This window comes from Archocentrus centrarchus, chromosome 5 (assembly GCF_007364275.1).
Source record: "Archocentrus centrarchus isolate MPI-CPG fArcCen1 chromosome 5, fArcCen1, whole genome shotgun sequence".
NCBI lineage: Eukaryota > Metazoa > Chordata > Actinopteri > Cichliformes > Cichlidae > Archocentrus > Archocentrus centrarchus.
Genome location: NC_044350.1, coordinates 18,042,800 through 18,062,358, shown reverse-complemented (window position 1 = coordinate 18,062,358; position 19,559 = coordinate 18,042,800). Strand labels below are relative to the sequence as shown.

Here is a 19,559-nt window from a genome sequence, read left to right as displayed (position 1 = left end):
TGAAAGTCTGACATTTACCATAAGAGCAGTTTAGAGGGATGTAACCTTTAAAACGAACATTAGTTCAGAGCTTAGAGGCCTGAGATACAAAAATAAAACATTCATTACAACCGACTTTGTGATGGAGTCTTTCAGTGCGGGCTGAAAAGAACAAGAGAAAACGGCAGGAACAAAGTATACTTAAATCCATTAAACTATACCTCACTGTATTTACAATGATATGTGAGAAGGCTGTTTGGCCTTTCAATCATGTGGTAACAGGAGTCGACAGAGATTGTAATGCAACAGGGATGCACGCCCAGCTCTGCAACAACATATGGTGAGTGCAAACAAAGGCCGGCAGCTGCATGTGATCTGTGTGACTCACCAGGATTTGCACACTGATGATAAAAAAAAAAAAAAATCAGGAAAGAGAGATTAAATTAATAGTCATCATGTACAAACATTGAAAAAAGAAAACATGGGCTCATCCATCACTGCCTCATGTAGAATTATTCCTCCCTGCAGTTATAAGAACACACATGCCCCGACAGCAGCACAGTGTACCCAGACCTCCTCAGGAGGAAACAGCAGTACTTTGTTGTAAAACCCAGCTGATAGTTTCCATGGTGACTTGAGGCTTTTAAGAATTTGCATAACAGATGCAGCTATTCATAAAAGAGGACATGGAAAAAAACAGAGGCCAGGGGGCAGGTTATCACACTGAAACAAACAGTACAAACTACAGTGTAGTGCACAACCCAATTGACATATTTCTATTAAGACAGATGCTCAGGAGGCTCAGGGCTCAAAGGAGCTAGTTGGGCACTCGTGATCTTTAAAACAAATCTACTAATAAACTGTATTGGTCACCTCAAAATCATTTAAAAATGTCTAAGGAGCTTAGAGGTACAAAAATAAAAGAGTGGCTCATCTACACTACATGTCAAAATACATCCTGGGCAAGATTCTTCTTCTGTTGGTTTCTCCTTTTAGCCACCACAGCCAATCATCTGTCTCCATCTCACCCTATCCCTAGCATCCTCTTCTTTTACACTAACCTTCTGCATGTCCTCCTTCACTGCATCCATGAGCCTTCTCTGTGGTTTTCCTCTCTTCCTCCTGCCTGGCAGCTCCATCTTTGGTCAGTATATCCAGTAGCCCTCCTCTGTACATGTCCAAAACCATCTCAGCCTTGCTTCTCTTCAGCCATCTCTGCCCCTATCCCAGTCAAAGTTCCTACATTTAAAATCCCTACCTTCACCTCCACACTCCTACCATTCCTGCTCTTCATGCCTCCAAGCACACCTTCGCCCTCTCCGTCTCCTCTGTCTTCTCCCAACATTACCTAGTTTCCACCAGCAACAGCACCAGTCAACAGCACCAGTGATGGGATGTTGTTAACAGGGGCCTCAACTGATGCAGTATGGAAATCTTATTGATGATCTTTGTGGTTAATTTGGCAACGATTTTACAGCAGATGCCATTCCTGATGCAGCCCTCCCCATTTATCAGGGCTTGAGACCGATACTAGGAGTCCACTGGTTTGTGGCCCCCAGTGGAGCCATTTCTGCAGCCTGTGTGTGTATGTGTGTGTGTGTGTGTGTGTGTGTGTGTGTGTGTGTGTGTGTGTGTGTGTGTGTGTGTGTGTGTGTGTGTGATAGATAAAGCTTTGTGTGAATGGATGAATGTGGCTTGCAGTGTAAAGCTGCTTGAGAAGTCAATAAGACTAGAAAAGTTCCACTGAAAGCTCTCTGAAGACCACATACAATACCCTTATATTACACAAATTAGATTACAGAGGGGGGAAAAATTTATCATTTTAGTTCAATTTCCGGCATTTACGTACTTAGTAGGCAGTAGGCAGAAAAAAAACTCCAGTCATTCTGCACAAATTCTGAGAAACCTTTAATTTATTAGATTATGAGATTTATCATTTAGTTGAGTAACAGAAGGGGAAAAAAAACAAGCATTAAAATCTGTACATTGAACAGCATTAGGGTTTGCACTAAAGGAGGCATCTGAGTGATGAAACAATTCTCCAACTAAAACGTTGTGTCCAGATTTAACAAAATCAATTTTCTGTGATTTCCTTACCTGGATTATTGAGCATGGGCAGTTTAAGGGGACCTCACTGTGCTGTTATGCAAGCAATAACGGATAAAAACACTCAAATCAAGCTTTGACCCCTAATTTGAGGAAACACAAAACAAATGCAAAATTCTCTGCGGGAAAAGAAAATTGATTTGACTCCTTTGAAAACCCTCTCACAGGGAGCCGCGGTGCAAGGACGTGCTTTTAATGCAAATACTAATGAATCACTCTTAATATGATTTTTGAATTGCCCCAGACTGCGTGTATATTTCTGAAAACACAAAACCCTCTTAGTGCGTTAAAAATAGCTTTCAAACACATAACTATATATTGTAGAACTATAACATTTAAATCTGGGTTAATGACTGCATTTGTATTTTTTCCTGTCCTGTGCAGTCTAAATTTTGCCTTAAAGGAGATCTGTTAACCAGTCTCTTAATTTTCACAGGTTAAAGCTGCTCATATTATACACGACTAAAGTTTGAAATAATGAGGTCAGCATAAAAATAATCCCTTTGAGTCAGAAGCTCTGTCTCCAGTCTTTTTTCTGCTCCTGGCTCTGTATGATGTCAGGAAAAGTGAATGTCCTTGATATATTCATCTCAGGCAAACAGCTCTGGAAGCACAGAAACCCCACCCACCTGCTGTTCAGCCAGTCAGCAGGCAACCGTCCCATTAGCTTAATGGGACGGTTGCCTTAAGGGGAGAGAAGCTAAACAGCTCATTTCAGAGGAGAACTGAGGGGGTGCACAAAGGCATGGTGTAAGATAAATAAGCATTATTTTCAACTCTGGGTCCAAGAATAAAAATATGGAGCTGAAAATTAGCATGATTGGTCCCCTTGAATAAAATATCCATAAAAATAAGGGATGTCAGCAAAGGCTGCAAAGCCAACATGGATTGTAGCAGACTGCTGGTTTCGGGCTGTGCATCCCAGTTGTATAAAGTGGGAATGACTGTCACAATGATTTGCAAGTGGAACAAAACCTTAAATTATAAAAGAATGTGTTTAATGCTGCTGCCATCGCCAGCATCTTGGGACTGAGATACTGGAAGTCTATGAGTTTTGAGTAGTTGTAATTTAACTACCCTCTTGTCTCATAGTTATGAGCCCTAACTTTAGTTTCCCAGGCATCATGCTCAAGAAGAGAGCTGCACTCACTGAATAAAAGGCTAAACACATGTCAGACTACTGGATGATGCTCCACACACTGCCTATATCCATCCAGCCTGCTGTAAACTGGCCGACAGTCAAGCATGCTGGCCCAGCCAATCACTGCCATACATGGAGATTCTGACCTCAGATTAAAACACACTCAAGACGTCTTCCACTGCTGCTCCTGACCCTCACTGTGCTCTCCTCAAGACAGCTTTCTTTGGAAATGATCTGTTTGACTGCCATTCCCACCCATACCAGCTGATCCTCAGTTTACCTGCACGATCTCACCTCCACTGACTTGCCACACACACAGTCCCTCTTACTGATCAAACTTTACTTCAGGCTGAGTAAACACCATTTTATTGCCCGTCCAGGCAGTCACTGTGCTTCCTATTATGAAAGAAATCAATCAGGGAGTTGTTTTAATTTGCATCTGTTATCCTTCTCACTACTAATCTGCCTCTTCTGCTGCTAGTGCAGCTGCTGTCCTGCCTACCAACTACTGTTTCAGTTAATGTATTAAAGAGCAGATGCAGAGTTTCCCGGCAGATGCAGAGATCATCTCGCCCCTACAACCTGCTGTGTTGCTGTGACTCCACACTTTGATATCAATGAAATGTCCAAGTGAAAAAACACTTCAATAAAATGTCATCATTAATTTGTCAGTCAGTAAAATTTCCTTTTAATCAAAACCATCCAACTAACCAAGCTCTAGCTGATGGCCAGCCAGATTGGAAATGACACTCCAATCACATACCAATTTCCCTCTGACCTTTAAACTAGCAATTATCCTACTCTTTTAATTGTATCATTTTAATCATAAAAACAATTAATTGCAGTTAGATCTTATTTTGTGATTACTCTCAAATCACTCAGATGACAATTACTTTCCTTTCTCACATGGCTCAAGTCTCCCATGTAACCACATAACCAGACTATATCTTATATAGAACTCAGTCACATAATTCCGTTCTATATTTTAAAACTATAAAACATATTCATGCACGTGACAAAAAGGTGTGTCTGTTAGCAGTCCCATATTACCATTTAACAAATCTGCTTCTCTTTGAGTATGTTCTGTTCATGTTAAATAGAGCATGTTTTACAACAAGATTTGTGAACATTTCCGTAATCACTTTTGGCATTAGACTCAGAAAGTGTGAGATCACACTCAGATTAGAAGGCAAATCCTTAGAGATTTGGCAAAACAGTTGTTGGCATTATCCAAAGAGCCAAGGTTGCCCTGGGATTTCCATCTAATACTGATTTTGATCTGGAGAGAGGGTTGATGAAGAGCCTCTAATAAGCAGCCCTTTTCATCTCATTTTCTTAAAGCCCTGTGCAACTAAAAAAAAAACCCTCTGGACTGACCACAGGAGGAACAGTATTACATAAGCATAACAAGATGTAGCCCAGGAAATTAGTTGCCACACAGGACACAACAACAGGGGTTCTTGCAGCGCTTTAATGGCACACAAATATACAAGGAGTAAAACACACACACAAAAAAATATATGCAAAAAAACAAAACAAAAACACAAGTACTTTTCAAAGTTTCACATCACCACCCTCCATGCATCTCCAGCTTGGTGCAGACCAAACACAACCCCAATGTAAAACCAAATTGACCTCATCCATAGACCAAGACGCACTTGGCAAAATCTCGGAGGGGTAACCACTGTTACCACCTTGTGACGGAGGTTTGTAATATTAGGTGAACCTCTGCCAGTACATTTGCAATGAGCTTTAGATCCACAAATTAAGAACAAATATCCCATTCAAAAGAAAGTGATAAAGAACATGTTTACTGGCACTCCAACATCTCAAGAGAAAAACAGATTTAGCGTGGCTAGAAAAGTAATTAAGTAATAGGTTTGAACCACCTGGCTACAAAGATGTGAATAGTTTGGACATGCTGTCTTTGTCATCACTGCAAGATAAAGTCAGTCAATCTTAACTCCTTAAAACACAAGGGCGCTTATTATTTATCTGACTTACAAGTCGCAGCCGCACAACAAACCAGGCGATATTTGATTCATGGCAAATGCTGAAGCAATGTGCATGCTCACAAATATTTCAAAGGTATCTTGTTTTGCAAAATCTGCAAAAGCAGGTGCATGCAGAAAAACTAGAAAACTTAGTAGATGTAGAAGCACAAGAAAAGAATGATTACTAGGGTCTAGGTGTTCATGTTTCAACACTCTGTGACCATCAAGCCTGTGGTAGCCCAAAAACTTAGGACCTTTATTGACTCATATCTCATTCATCAGAAAAGGTGTTTTGATGCACTGGCCACAGCAATATTGAATGTTGACAGCAAACAGTTCTGCTTGAAAAACCAACAAGCCCAAATAAGGTGGTAGGAAGGATGGTGGTGGTGCAAACACAAGAATGATGAGACTGTAATTTCTATTTGCTCTCACTCACTTTCACTTGTTTATTGGTTGGGTTGAATCACTTACAGTACTTGGTCAGTTTACGGATCAGTTAAAATATGCCCTTTCACAACATTAAGTGTACACATGAAAAAAATTATGGTAAATGTCATGCATAGAGGACCTGACCAGGGATCTTTCTGGGGTCCTTTTAATGTTTCCCCCTTTCCACCCAGTAGGTATGGGAGGGGCTACCACAAGAATACAGCCCACAGACTCAGTCCTCCATGACTTTCTTTTCACAGAACGACCCCAACTGCTGCTGTGTCACATTTGTTGAAATCTGTCTGTGGAAAAGCAGTACAAGGGGGTTGGGAGTGATATCGTTTATCCATTACCACAACTACTTTATCAAGTCCCAAAAAGTATAAGACCCTTTGTGGATATCTTAGATGCTACAGGGAACAACCAGGGAAAGAAGGTGGGTTTGAAAGGCCAGGCTGTGTCTAACAAAGTCCTATAGGAAAATGAAACAAAATGAAACTCTGTCAAAAGGCTGGACACAGGAAAGCCTGGAAAAAAACATGTTCGTGGTACTGAAAAAAGGTAGTGGAAGTGGGAGTCACTACTTGAGAAACTTGCTTTTATCCAGAACTGCATGAAATTGAAATCTAAAGAACACAATTTGTTTTAAAAAAAATTAATAGTACTAAGTGTGTACAGAAAACTTGAGGAGTTTGTGCTCCACTCCTTGGGTTCATACTAATATGATCTTCACACTGTCTAAGCTCAGGCTGTGTTTCAGTCCTGAGAGAGCTGCATCTGGAACCACAAATGTGTTAACAACAAGGGAGTCATGTTTCCCATGGATCACTAACCATTCAATTTACATCACGCCTGCTCAGTTTTCACAGGAGCCATCTTCTGTTCACATGGAAGAAGAAGCTGCTTGAGGTAGACATTAATACATATCATATAGTAAGTAATGTTAATAACCATAAAAAGAACAGAAAATAGATCATAAAAGATGGATATAGTTATCACGACATCACCTGCTGGTTTGTGGCTTAAAAATTTAGTTTTTTTTTTTTTTTTAAACGGACATAGTGACTTAGCTACACTATATAAAGTATATATATATATATATATATATATATATATATATAAAGTACAGGGCTGTCTACATTATTACACATACAGGAACTGCTGGAGTCTATCTCAGCTGTCACAGGTTGCCAGTCTGTCGCAGCCCCCCCCCCCCACGGTGTATAGAGCAGTGGAGTCGTGGATGTATATAATCATATTTCTAACTTGTCAGTGACAATGTGCTCGGTGTTAAAGGGTTAAGGCACTTGGACATTTGCTTCACTCTAAAGGGGTATACTTCCATCTTTTACATACAGTTAATGGAACAGAAAGAAGGGAGCAAAGGCGGCATTATGAAAGATAGAGACAGATGGTACATAGTATCAGCTGGTCCACTCCTCTCCTCTCCTCTTCTCTCCTCTCCTCTCCTCTCCTCTCCTCTCCTCTCCTCTCCTCTCCTCTCCTCTCCTCTCCTCTCCTCTCCTCTCCTCTCCTCTTCTCTCCTCTCCTCTCCTCTCCTGCTTGGCCCACTTAATACTAACATGCCTATATATGTGGCCTATATCACACACCAGACAGAGGTAAGCTGATGTGCTTGTGACTGTTGTCTGGTAGGTGGAGAAATGGGAAATGAGAACAGCGAGTAGGCTAAGGCTCTGGCAGTGGACTGAAGAAAACAGAGACACCTGGGACTGCTGCCTGGAGATTAGTGGGATAGTGACTGAAACTCACACAATCCACCTACTCTGCACTGACTATCAGCTTCACTGGTTCTTTCAGCATGGTATGCTAAGGACAGCAGTTAAATTCGCATGGATGCATACAATCTTTCCGAGGTCCTTTTAATGAGAAACCCCTGCATGTCAGTAATTTGATGTGCCGAGTAGCCACAGGGCTCAGGTGAACTACCCGAGGAGGTGCACTGCCTTCAGCTGCTCCCTAAGGACTTCCTCTGTGTTATCCTGGCAGTCATGTACCACTATGGTGTTCTTTTGAGCCTCGTATGGCTTGTCTGCACTACTGTGCTACCCGAAGCACTACTCTTCAATGTAATTACAGCATTAGTTCCTCTTCAGTCAGCACGCCACAGGAGTCTTACATAATTACCATCAATATTAGCATACAAATACCACAGAGATGTAACCTTTGATCCTTCCTCACAGAACCATGTGTTCACTTTGAACTGAGCATATTTTGAACTGACTTTTGCTCTCTCTCACTATTTGACTGGCAGGCCTAGGAGTGCATCTGTTTTCACATTTGCTTTACTAGATGACAACTTTGAAGCCTGGAGGATAAAATACACAGATGATTGGCAGCAGAACCAACACTTACTCTCATGCAGGAAAAATATAACATTATATCATTTTTTTTTGAAAAAAAAAAAAAAAGAAGCAAAATCAGCCTCAATTTTGTTGACCCAGAAAAATTCTTCATACACCCACATGCTGTGCGGGGACACACAGAGCAGCCACTACATTAAAACCACTGACAGTTGAAGTGAATAACAATACTCTGCTGGGAGACCTTTGCTCCTGCCATTATTGTGGATGTTAAGTTGGAACATACCAACCACCCAAACAGTGTTACAGACCACGTATGCTACCCAATTGGGCATTGTGTCCAGAAATGGCTTGTTGATCAGGACAAAGAGACCAAAATGCGACTCTGCTGTAAACGGTGCAACCCACAGGAACCTAAGGATGTCCAGCCAATGTCTGCAGGCTTCACAGGACAGCCCAGAAATCCTGTCCCCACAAATCCTTTGGCTCAGACCTGTTTTGGTTCTATGAAGACAGCCTACACAATATCAGGCAGGTGGTTTTAATGTTGTGACTCATCAGGACCTACTGTAGCTGTTCATACGTCATCTGTGTAGATGCAAAGAAGTTACTGCGCCCTGCTGTTGATTTTTGTTGACAGAAACATATAATTTTACCCCCGCCTTCAATCTTTCAATCTAAGTTAAGCTAATCAGAGAAGAGAAGTAACAGTCTTCATATCATATTCTTCACAAAAAAAAAGCAGATTTCCCAAATAGTATAAAAATTCAAACAAAAAGGGCATTTATTTAAATTTCTTTCCTCACCTTTACAAGCAGAGTGAGTGAGTGCACTGTAAAACACCACCTTCAGACCATTCTCCGTCTCCAGGCACTGTGCTATTACACCAATCAGTTAAGTGTCAGTCTGTCTTACTCGCTCACACTCCCTCTTTTGTCTTTGCCTCAGTATCAAAGAACACCTCTGCTGTACCTTCTGCTGATTTAGACATGAAACACACTTCTGAGTATGACAGTCCGCTGATGGTGAAATTAGATGACTGCCAAATAGCTTGACGTAGCCCAATTTAAAAAAGAAAAAAAAAAAAGGTTCCAGTCTGTCACTAACAATCAACTAAATTACAACATCAATGTGTCTATTTAAAGATGTGAGTGTGCGTGTGTTTCACGGGGAGAATGAGCGTGAAAATAACAGGCTGAAGCAGAAAGCCGGTGACAAGATGGGAAACTGTGCACTCCTATGTGTTTGTGTACCCTTGCGTTTGTGTGTACATGTGTATGACAGCGTATTTATTTATAGAAGCCCCTTGGGAACAGAATGCTATTACTGTGCTAAGGTAGAAAATCTGGTAGGGCTGTGCTGGATGTCACTCTGAGGTGGCTTCATAACTTCTTGCAAGCAATGCCTCATTAGGATTGAGCAACACCCTGTCCAATATTAAGGACTCCGTCTCCCCTGCAGTATCCTTCTAAACGTCTTTGTGTAAACATCATTATAAAAAATATAGTACATCTCCTTTGGGGATAAAACTGTTGAAAATACTACAATGTCACATGTTCTAATGGAAATTAATTGTGTGGGTTTTTTTTTGTTTTTTTTAGCTTTTGTTTAAAAAAAACCCACATATACAGGCAAGTTTTCATTCTGCCTGTCATCATTGATTCCCTCTGTTTGAATGAGTTATTCTGTTCCATAAGAATCAAAGAGAGTGGGGGGCTGCATTGATCCAGAAATCAAACTGAACTCCCCAAGACTCTTTCTCTCGCTAGATAGAGTAGGCTACATAACGTTTAGTATCACGCAGGCTACTGTGCAACCTTATAACTCCAAACAGACAAACAGAGAGGTGATGAGAACCAGGAAAACCTCTCATATTATTTTCACTGAAACCAACCAGACCTGAAGAGCTCCAGTGCCCATGTAAAGGCTCTATAAACTCCAGTTTTCTGTCTCCATTTTCCCCTCTGGTTCATTTAGAAACTGCATTTTGCACCAGGATCTTGTCTGCTTTGTTTACTGTCCTGCACAAGCATCGATGAAAATGATGCAAGGTTATATGCTCAGCACATCTTTAACCTGATTTTTTTTTTTTTTTAACTCAGCCTGCCTAGCATGGTAGACGTGGTAAACCCCCACAGCAAGACTCTGCAGGTGATTAGTTAATTAATTCAACCATGCTGTTGACCGTTTGTCCATGGAGCTTTTAGGTGTTGGGTTCTGTATCAAGTTCACGTAATTACAGTTACTCAGACTGCAAGTTCCTGCGAGCAGCTGCGTGCACGTGGATTTACTCCTGCCTTCAAAGACGAGGGACTTCAAATACCACGTTTGCATTTTATTCCAAGGAAATGTGAACTTTGTTCTTTGTAGCACTTTGAATCTCCACACACTGTCGTGCCGAAGTGGGTTTGTTTTTGTAAAAACCTTTTCACCACAGTTTTTTTTGCACCACATTACACTTTCTTCTAAAGAGGCGTATCTTGTCATGATAGGCACACACAACAATAAGCTAATGGATCTAGAAGGAAGCAGCTGATTTGAATGTGTGGGCTGAACCTCATCTACCCCTGTGTATCATGTGACCTGTCGCAGCTCGAATAGGAAGCCTACAAGAGATAAACATTGCTCCAAAGATACCGTACACTCAGCTCAGCAGTAAACTGCAGGATAGTAATTATACTACAGTTCTCTGTATTCTCTTTCTCTGAGAATCAACCATTTAGAAAGCTTTTTTTCCCCCCCTCAAGAATCAAACATTTGCCAATAGAGCCAATATCAAGAAAGCAGCACTTTTCCTAAAGGAAACTACCTCAATACAACTTGGATTACACCTTATCCCATAGAGCAATATTCTGTTCTCCAGAAGATGCCTAACACAGTTGTCTGAGCTAAATTCAGGCTAAGTTTGGGTCAAAAGTGAAAGTTCTGTAGACATTTAGGGTTAGGGTGATACTGGGGGGTTGTTCTACCCTAACAAAGCCAGCACTGATCCTCCCAAGCTAACTGACTATTACAGATAGGAAAGCACACCACAGATTTATGCTGCTTGCATTAAAAGGGCAGAGCGACACTTGTTATGCATTGCGACAGTCCAGAGGCCTGTAGCTGCAAATGAACTTACCATCCAACACAGAGTGAGACAAAAATATAACTTACATGTAGATACATATAAATGTGTTATCAGAAAAATGCCAGAGTGTCAGCCTTTCTCAATGAAAAGCTGTGAAGAAAAAGGACACACATGCTCTAAAAATGGGCTTTAGTTAGCATAGGGTTATGCTGAGACCTTTAAGACCAACCATCAGTTGTTTCTCATTTTTATTTTGTGCAGGACACAAATGATTGTTTTGTGTAATGTGCAATTTATTTTAGAGCCATCAGTGGGCTATAACTAGACTTGGCATACCACACCATTAAGAAATTTAAATAACTTTTGGATCAATATATGAAATTCAGCTGTGGATGTTACATATTTGCAGCTGTTAATTTGATATAGAATTTCTAATAATAACAAGTTAAACTCTTTGGATTGTGGTAGATGGAGAAAAATCAGACGTTTGCAGCTTTGATACCATTAAACCATCTCAAAAAAATAATAAGGATTGCCAATCAGATGAGCCCTGAACTTCCTCGGTTACTTAATCATGTTTCTTCACTATTTGCTCAAAAGCTAAGTGCTTGAAGATGAGATGTGCATAATGATGGTTCTAGTTGGCTAAAAATGCACAAGCCATCTTTTTCTGTTGTCACTAACTGATGACGTGTGAGGTAAAGCACATGTAGCGCTTCAGTTAGGATGAAGGCAGAGAAGAAAAGTCAAGTCGTGTAAAGAACAGTCTGTGATGCCTCAGAGATGGATTACACAGGTTTAAGCTCCATATAAAATATATCTGCTGTCAAAAAAAATTGCATCGGACTGAAAACTGAATTTCACAACATTAGCCAGTCTTTTCTTCAAGGGTTGCTGGAAATTGACCTTTTCAATCACAGCCCGCCAAGGGAGCAATGAAAACCTCGCTGTGGAGTGCAAGCGTAGCATGAAAAAGAAGTTGTTGCAGGAAATGACTTCAGGTTCAAATGTCCAACTCTCTGGAAAGTTCTGTTTTACTCTGCGGATGACCACACGGTCCCCATACCACTCTGCATCTTCTTGAGTGATGTTCTCTTACTGACAAGTCTGCCTGAATAATGAATGAAGTTCTGGAGTAAAGTAGTCATGCCCCCATCCCATCGCTATTGACCTGTCACCTTTTAAATGTCAGCATCAGTGAAAACTTCTACAGCTACAAACCCAACGACATCAGCGAGGAACATACGAAAAGTAAGATAAGGCATTGTACTAAAAATAAAGCACGGCTTTAGTAGGTCTGCCAAATAGAGATGCCATATAGTTAGGATGTGCGGCGCATGTGTGTGCATGCCCCAGCTGTCTTGTGTGATAAGCTAATGTAGCGTAGTAGATCACCTCTCTCCATGGAAACCAGCAATGAAAGCTTTCAGAAGGCTTCATTTCCCTACCTCTTTCTAAAAGTAGAAGAAGCACTCTTTGCTTTATTAAATTACAATATTTATTAACTCTACCTGCTCACATTACCAGAGTATTTCATCCCAAGTATCATTATTATTGTAAATGAAATGCCTTTAAAGTTGATGAAAAAAAACCTTTTCAGCTAACAGTTCCCAGCAGGCACAGATGAAGTCATGTTTCAGTATTCTCTCTTCTCCATTTGCCCTTCTCCAACTCCTGAAGGAAACATCTGGCTCATTGTTTCCCAACTGAGTGTTCATTTTTGGCTGGCGGGAGAAAGCTGCTGTACACAATGCGCTTTTAGAGCTTTTCAACTGAAAACAGGTGGCTGTAGCTGCAACTGTTAATGGTAATGAGCAAGCGCTGATTAGCAATTATTAACCTTTCACTTACACTTAATCACGTGATGCATAAAAATAGAAAAAAAAATAAGAAATACAATTATTAGAGCTGCTTCAAGAGGAAGACACTGAGCATATGACAGAGGTGTTTAATTAAGCAGAGCTTCTAATTGAACTCACTAACATATTGTGCAAACTCGTGTGGCTGCTGTCAACCCCAAACTAATTTTGGTGTTTTTCATGTCATTGCCTCAAGTAGAAAACATATATGTACCAGTGCATGGTTATGCAGGACTAATGCATAGCAAGCCTGTGCACAGAGAGATTTGTATAGCCACATAATTAGTCAAAGAGGTCCAGAAGGAGAAGACAGTTGCTGGCAGGCAAATTGAGCAGTGTGTTGGAAACATGGCACCTTCGTCAATGAGGGAAGTCATTTGCAGATGGCGGGATCTTCTTCAAGATCTCAACTTTTTTTTTTTTTTTTTTTTTTTTACAACAGAAAGTAGTAACAAAACTTTCAGGAGGCACCTTAGCTAAACCTTAGCTCTTACGCAATGTGGAAGCACTGCTTGCAACATAATGCTTTGAAGTCTCTGATAAATCATTTAGGCTTACCCCATAAGATGCATATAGAACACACTGTGACCGCTACACAAACAATTTAATCCACATCTCTGCAGCTCACAGATGGGCAGATTTTCTCTATAGATTAGCAGCCACTCTGATGGGACGATTACTTCCTAAGGTGAATTTCCACCAGCTGATCAAAGAGAATCAAAGGCATGTTATAGATCAATGATGCTAATGTCTCTCTCAGTTTACAGCACAGCTTAATTAGAGCCTGTGTGGTCGACACTGCACAGCAAGCTAGATTTCTTCTGAGTGAACACAAAAATGCAGACCACTCTAGCACTGGCCTATCCACAGCCTGTAGCTTTGCTGTTGTGGCTAAAACTGGTGGCCACAGTTTTAGGTTTTCTTACTCTGATAGATGTAAAGGGTAACAATTTATGGAATTAAATGGAATTTACCTAAAAGTGTGAGTCTGAGAATAGCTATTATCTTTATGCATTTGCATGGATAAAACTAATATATTTATAAAATTCTTTCAATCTTTATTCACAGTTTGTACAGTCACGATTGGTTATATGAAGATCAGATTTTTTGCATTTGAATAATCAGAGTGCGAGACGGAGAAAAGGAAAAGTAGAAACAGACAGTGAGGATGAGAGAGGAGCAAGGATGAGAATGAAAATCACACAGACTCTGTTGTTCTCTGTCAATGTGCCAAACACTCCTCGTGACTCTGTGTTATCCCAGTTGATGCTATATGGCACTGCAATCAAGCCTGGCAGCTGTGAAGCTGTGCAGCATTGATTTATGGCAATTGAAAGCTCACCTAAGCACAATAGAAGAGCTGCTTCACTTTGCAACAACTCCAGAAAGAAACTCATAAAATGCAGACTGTTCTATAGCCCTAAGCACGATTTTCAACATACATTTACACACAAAAACACACTCAAAAGAAAAAAAAAAGGATTCCTGGCCCTCATAAACATGAAGCAATAACTCTTAGTAAAATCAACTAAAATATATAGAATCAAATGTTTACTTATTTAAATAATCATTAAAGAAAAAATGCTTGGTATAAACTGAATGTATACAAATTCGATAACTTTCATGTTTTACTTGTGTTTTAACTTATGTAACAAAATCAGTAATTTGGGCATGAATTTCTTTTTGAGTGCAGCATGAGAAAGGTGAGAAAGAGATGCACAGAGACAGAGGAAGCTCTCTTTTCCATTACAAAGCTCCTGCTGAAAATAACAATAGAGTCACAATTACTGTACTGCCACATCTCTTCTGATCCTCCTGTGTTCCCTGTGTGACACACTACTGGAGGTGGAGTGAACTCCCTTATGCAGAGTTACAGTATCAGCAGGCAATAGCTCTTGGGAAGTCATACATCTTAGACCCTCTTAAAGCGTGTCTTAAATAAACCCAGTTTTCTTCATATCTTAATATGTTTGCCACTGATTTCCTCCCATCCATACAAAAAAAAAAAAAGAAAAAAAATTTGCCAAGCCATATGGGGTGCATATACAGCAGGTAACAGAACACAGTGGAGCACCGCACTCTGAGCCAATAGCCCAGACACACAGAGTGATCCCAGACTTCACAAACAACACAACAAAGTGCTTACAGAGAAGTAATTCGGGCATATCTGATGTGCGCTAAGAAGTTCAGCTAAATGCCTCTAGTCATGGTTGTCTCTGGCTCACTGGGAAGAGAAGTTTCCATGCAATTAGTTCAAATAGCTTCTGCTGAGGCAAAAGGAAGAAGTGTCAGTTTTTATTGCTCAGTATCCTGTTCTGGTCCAAAGCTTCAGCGGGTATAGAGGCAGCACTGAAAGGCTTTGAGAAGACTGCAATTTATATTTCAAGTTTAGGGAAAACTTTACAAGCATTATTGTGTTTTTTTTTATTAAATTTAACTGCAGCTGCTTACATTAAGTTTGTAAGTAATATTCATGGTCTAGCAACTATCCTTTAAGTTATGTGTATAAAAAAATATAAAACATGTCACATTCATAGCATTTGGAATTTGCAGTATCAATTTAAGTTACTTTAAATGTTTTACAGTATCCCAAAACCAATGATAACCTCCAGGAATGAAAAATTAAGCCAATCTAGAAGTGTCTAAAACTGCAGTTTGCCAGCTTCAAGCTTCCTCCACAACCAGCCCAATTCACTGAATGATCGGTGGATGTCAACAGGAGCAGGCAGCTAAACACTAACTGTCGCTGAATTTGAGTTCTTGAGCATTTTTGTAGTGCTGGTCCCTTTGATAGCATTTTTCTGTACAATTATTTGACAAATACTATGGCTTCCTGTGGCTTATGTGTTCAACTTTTTAAGCAGTCTAAGATGTCTGGTGGTTAGAAACATGGTGTCTAACCAGATACTTACTCTGGATGGCATTACCTTGGCCTCCAGTAACACTGTACCAGGATACGTCCTTCAATTCACATATTAAACAAATATGTAGGACTGCTTTCTTGCAGTTGCACAATGTCTCTAAAATTAGAAACATCCTGTCTCAGAGTGATGCTGAAAAACTAGTTCATGCATTTATTACTTCTAGGTTGGACTACTGTTATTCATTTCTATCTGGTTGCCGTAAAAACCTCCCTGAAAAGCCTTCAGCTGATCCAAAATACTGCAGCTAGAGTACTGACACGGACTAGAAAGAGGGAGGATATTTCTCCCATATTAGCTTCTCTTCATTGGTTCCCTGTTAAATCCAGAAGCAAGTTTCAAATCTTTCTCCTCACATAAAAGATCATGAATAATCAGCTCCCAGCCTATCTTAAAGACCTCATAGTACCGTATCACTCCAATAGAGCACTTCGCTCTTAGACTGCTGGCTTACTTGTGGTTCCTTGGGTATTTTAAAGTAGAATGGGAGGCAGAGCCTTCAGCTTTCAGGCCCCTCTTCTGTGGAACAGCTCCCAGATTGGATTCGGGAGACAGATACCCTCTCTATTTTTAAGATTAGTCTGTGGTCACTTCTGGTGACAGCTATCATGCTCATCTCCACTGGTCAGGCTATCTGGCTATCTTCATCTATTCTATATGTTTGTCTTCTGATCCTTCTATAAACTGGGCTCTTGCTTGCATATTAAAACAAAACTAAGGCATTCAAAATAATGTTAATAAAATCTTCATTATGAATGCTTTGATTGTTTGATCTGTTAGAGGTAAACAATAGCACTTGGGTCATGAGGTATTTTGGTGAAAGCTAATTTTGGCACAAAATGTTGAGAAAACTTCTGTTTTTCAAATAGTTTCACACTTTAGAGCAAAGACTGCTCGATGCCAAATCCCGTATTAGTGATTTATTGATTGATCGTGATTCCTCTGAGACCATCCTGCCCCTCAGGGAGAGCTGAGCAGCAGAAGCATGCCAGGATCTGCTGTATTACATGGCTTGATTTCATTCACAACTTCTTACTCTTTCATGTCACTGGGCCACACAACTTTAAACCTTCAGTACAACCTTCAGTATACACTTTCCTGGACCAACAAGAGCTTATTTGTTACTGTTGGAATGATTACTGGTGAGTTTTTGTTTAGGATGGACCCATTACAAATGCAGACTCAACTGTTTGTAAAACTATTCATAACACTCCCAAGCATGAGTGCAAACCATGATGTGCTACATGTATCTGTCACTGCTTTGATATGAAAAAAAGGCTTGTCTGAGAGAGAAAGCTCATATCTATGTGTATTTTGCGGGAGGTTTTAATGCCAAAAGGCCCAGAACGAAGATATCCAGGGTTATAGATATTTTGTATCACACCTTATCTCTCTGGCACTAAGTCAAGCATTGTTAATGTGCAATAAAAAATTTATCAGCACTGAAAAATAAATGAGGCAGAGTATGTGTTTGGGAACTAGCCACTTAACTGATGGAACTTTTCAATTAAGCTTTAGAAACAAGATTGCATTTAATGGCTGCCATTTAACCTCAGCAGGACTTTTATTCTTTTCTCTTTCACATATGGAAAAATACACCACAAGGAAATGGCTTGTCAAACAACACCTACTCCCCTCAAGCCTCTTTCCTCCAAATGTTTCTGGGCCCCATAACTGTATATACTGTCCACCATGTACAGTTCTTATGTGTTTACTTCAGGATCAGTGTTAGTATAAGCGCGGAGGAAGGACATAAATTGTGCTGCTATTTCAAAGTACTGGACTGTGTAATAAATTTAAGCCCGATGGTACAGCCTCAGTGGAGAACAGTCATGGGCCAATGCTGAAACATACAGTAATGTATGTAAAGAACCTAAAGGCACTTCACGAGCTGGAAATTGTTCTTCATATTTTGCACAAATGCAAGATGGAACTGATTATTCATAAATAATAAAGCTTATCAGGAATTTGCAACTCGTGAATTTGCAATGTAAACATGAGACAACTATTAATATTTGGTCATGCTCTTGATCTTTGTTTCATAATTTCTATTCATTTGAGCACAGGGAACAGCATCAGAGCTGAGTAAATATTCAGATTCAAGCATGTATTTGCACATGTATTCTGACTGCGATCAAGTTTATAATATCATGTATTAATGTACAAATAAAGCCCATTTAATTAGTTTACATTCACAAGGTGCATAATACAGCAAAGTGATTTTACTGTGGCCAACATCTACAGATGTAATACATAAGGCTATCTATCTATCTATCTATCTATCTATCTATCTATCTATCTATCTATCTATCTATCTATCTATCTATCTATCTATCTATCTATCTATCTATCTATCTATCTATCTATCTATCTATCTATCTATCTATCTATCTATCTATCTATCTATCTATCTATCTATCTATCTATCTAGCAAAAGTCTTGAGCCGTTCATAATTCCATCAATTTTTACAAAATTCCCAACCCCACTGGCTGAGCTGCAGCCCCAAACCACAGCAGAGCCTCCACAGTGTTTTACAGATGGCTGTAGATGCTCAGTGTTATACCACTCTCCTGACCTCCTCTGTATATATATGACGATGTGAACCAAAAGTTTTAAATTTGGGTTCCTCACTCCATAGTCCAGTTCTTGTGTAATTTCCTCCCTTTTTTCCTTCCTTAAGAATGGTTGCTTGACAACTACCCTTCCACTGAGCCCATTTCTGATGAAGCTTCAGTGAACAGTAGATGGATCATCTCTCAAGTCTTTGCTGGATTTTTTTCTTATTTCAATGGACATGACTTTCAGATACTGTTCATCTGCTGTGGATGATTTTTTTTAGGCCTAACACTTCTTATTTTGTCCTCCACTTATCCAATTTCCTTAAATTCATACAGCAAAATATAACATTCAGAAAAATTGTAACACCCTCAGTGTCAAACATTTTATTGGAAACAGAAGCTTTATTTTTAAACATGATCTGTGGAAGCTTCATTGTTAACACAGTTTAACAAAGAATGGGTAAAAGTCAGCTTTTGCTTGCTCATTCCTGTGCTGGCAGAAGGGTCTGGCATGCAGCATAAAAATGGAGGGCAGTGTCATAATGGGGCATGATGTCTTTGAGCAATGTGACTGAATATTAAAGACAAATAATTAGGAGCTTCAGGAATTCAAGGTCAGAGATAGAGTAGGTTCTTTGAATAGACGAGGTACATAAATTATGCAGGAACCCCTGTTCGAGGAGGTGTTTGAAATTTCTTTGAGTAATGATATCACCACAAGATCTTTTGTTTCTGAAATACTTAGCATACTGCTCCATAGGGGAGGCATCCTCCTGTCTTCCAAATTTATTTCAGACATTTTGAGCTGACACATCCGTGGCAGTAAACTCATTCAGGAAAAACAAAACTTTTCATCCTGTTTAGTAACTAAAAAGTTAGACTTTCTATAGTCCATAAAACACTTGTACTACAATATATAATCTTTTTTTTTTTAAACATTTAGAGTGAATATTGACCTGGTCACATCTCTGGTAAGTTGGTTCTCTTAAAAATGTTGTTAACATGACAGCATTCATTGATCTGGCAAAGTGCAGTTCTCTTGTTCCTGCAGCGTGTTATGAGCCTGTTAATGAGCTGGAAGATTAAATACTGAACTGGAAATGAGACAGAGGTGGCTAATGAAGCCAAGAGGGGTGACAGTGGAAAGGAGGAGGTGTTGTGTGATGGTCTAAAA

The 19,559-nt window shown here is 39.8% G+C and overlaps 1 protein-coding gene across 1 annotated transcript in view; it reads right to left on the bottom strand.

The window, feature by feature from the left end:
- LOC115780944 (potassium voltage-gated channel subfamily B member 1-like) overlaps window positions 1–19,559 on the bottom strand; it is a 39,235-nt gene that overhangs the window by 17,112 nt on the left and 2,564 nt on the right. The window lies entirely within an intron of this gene.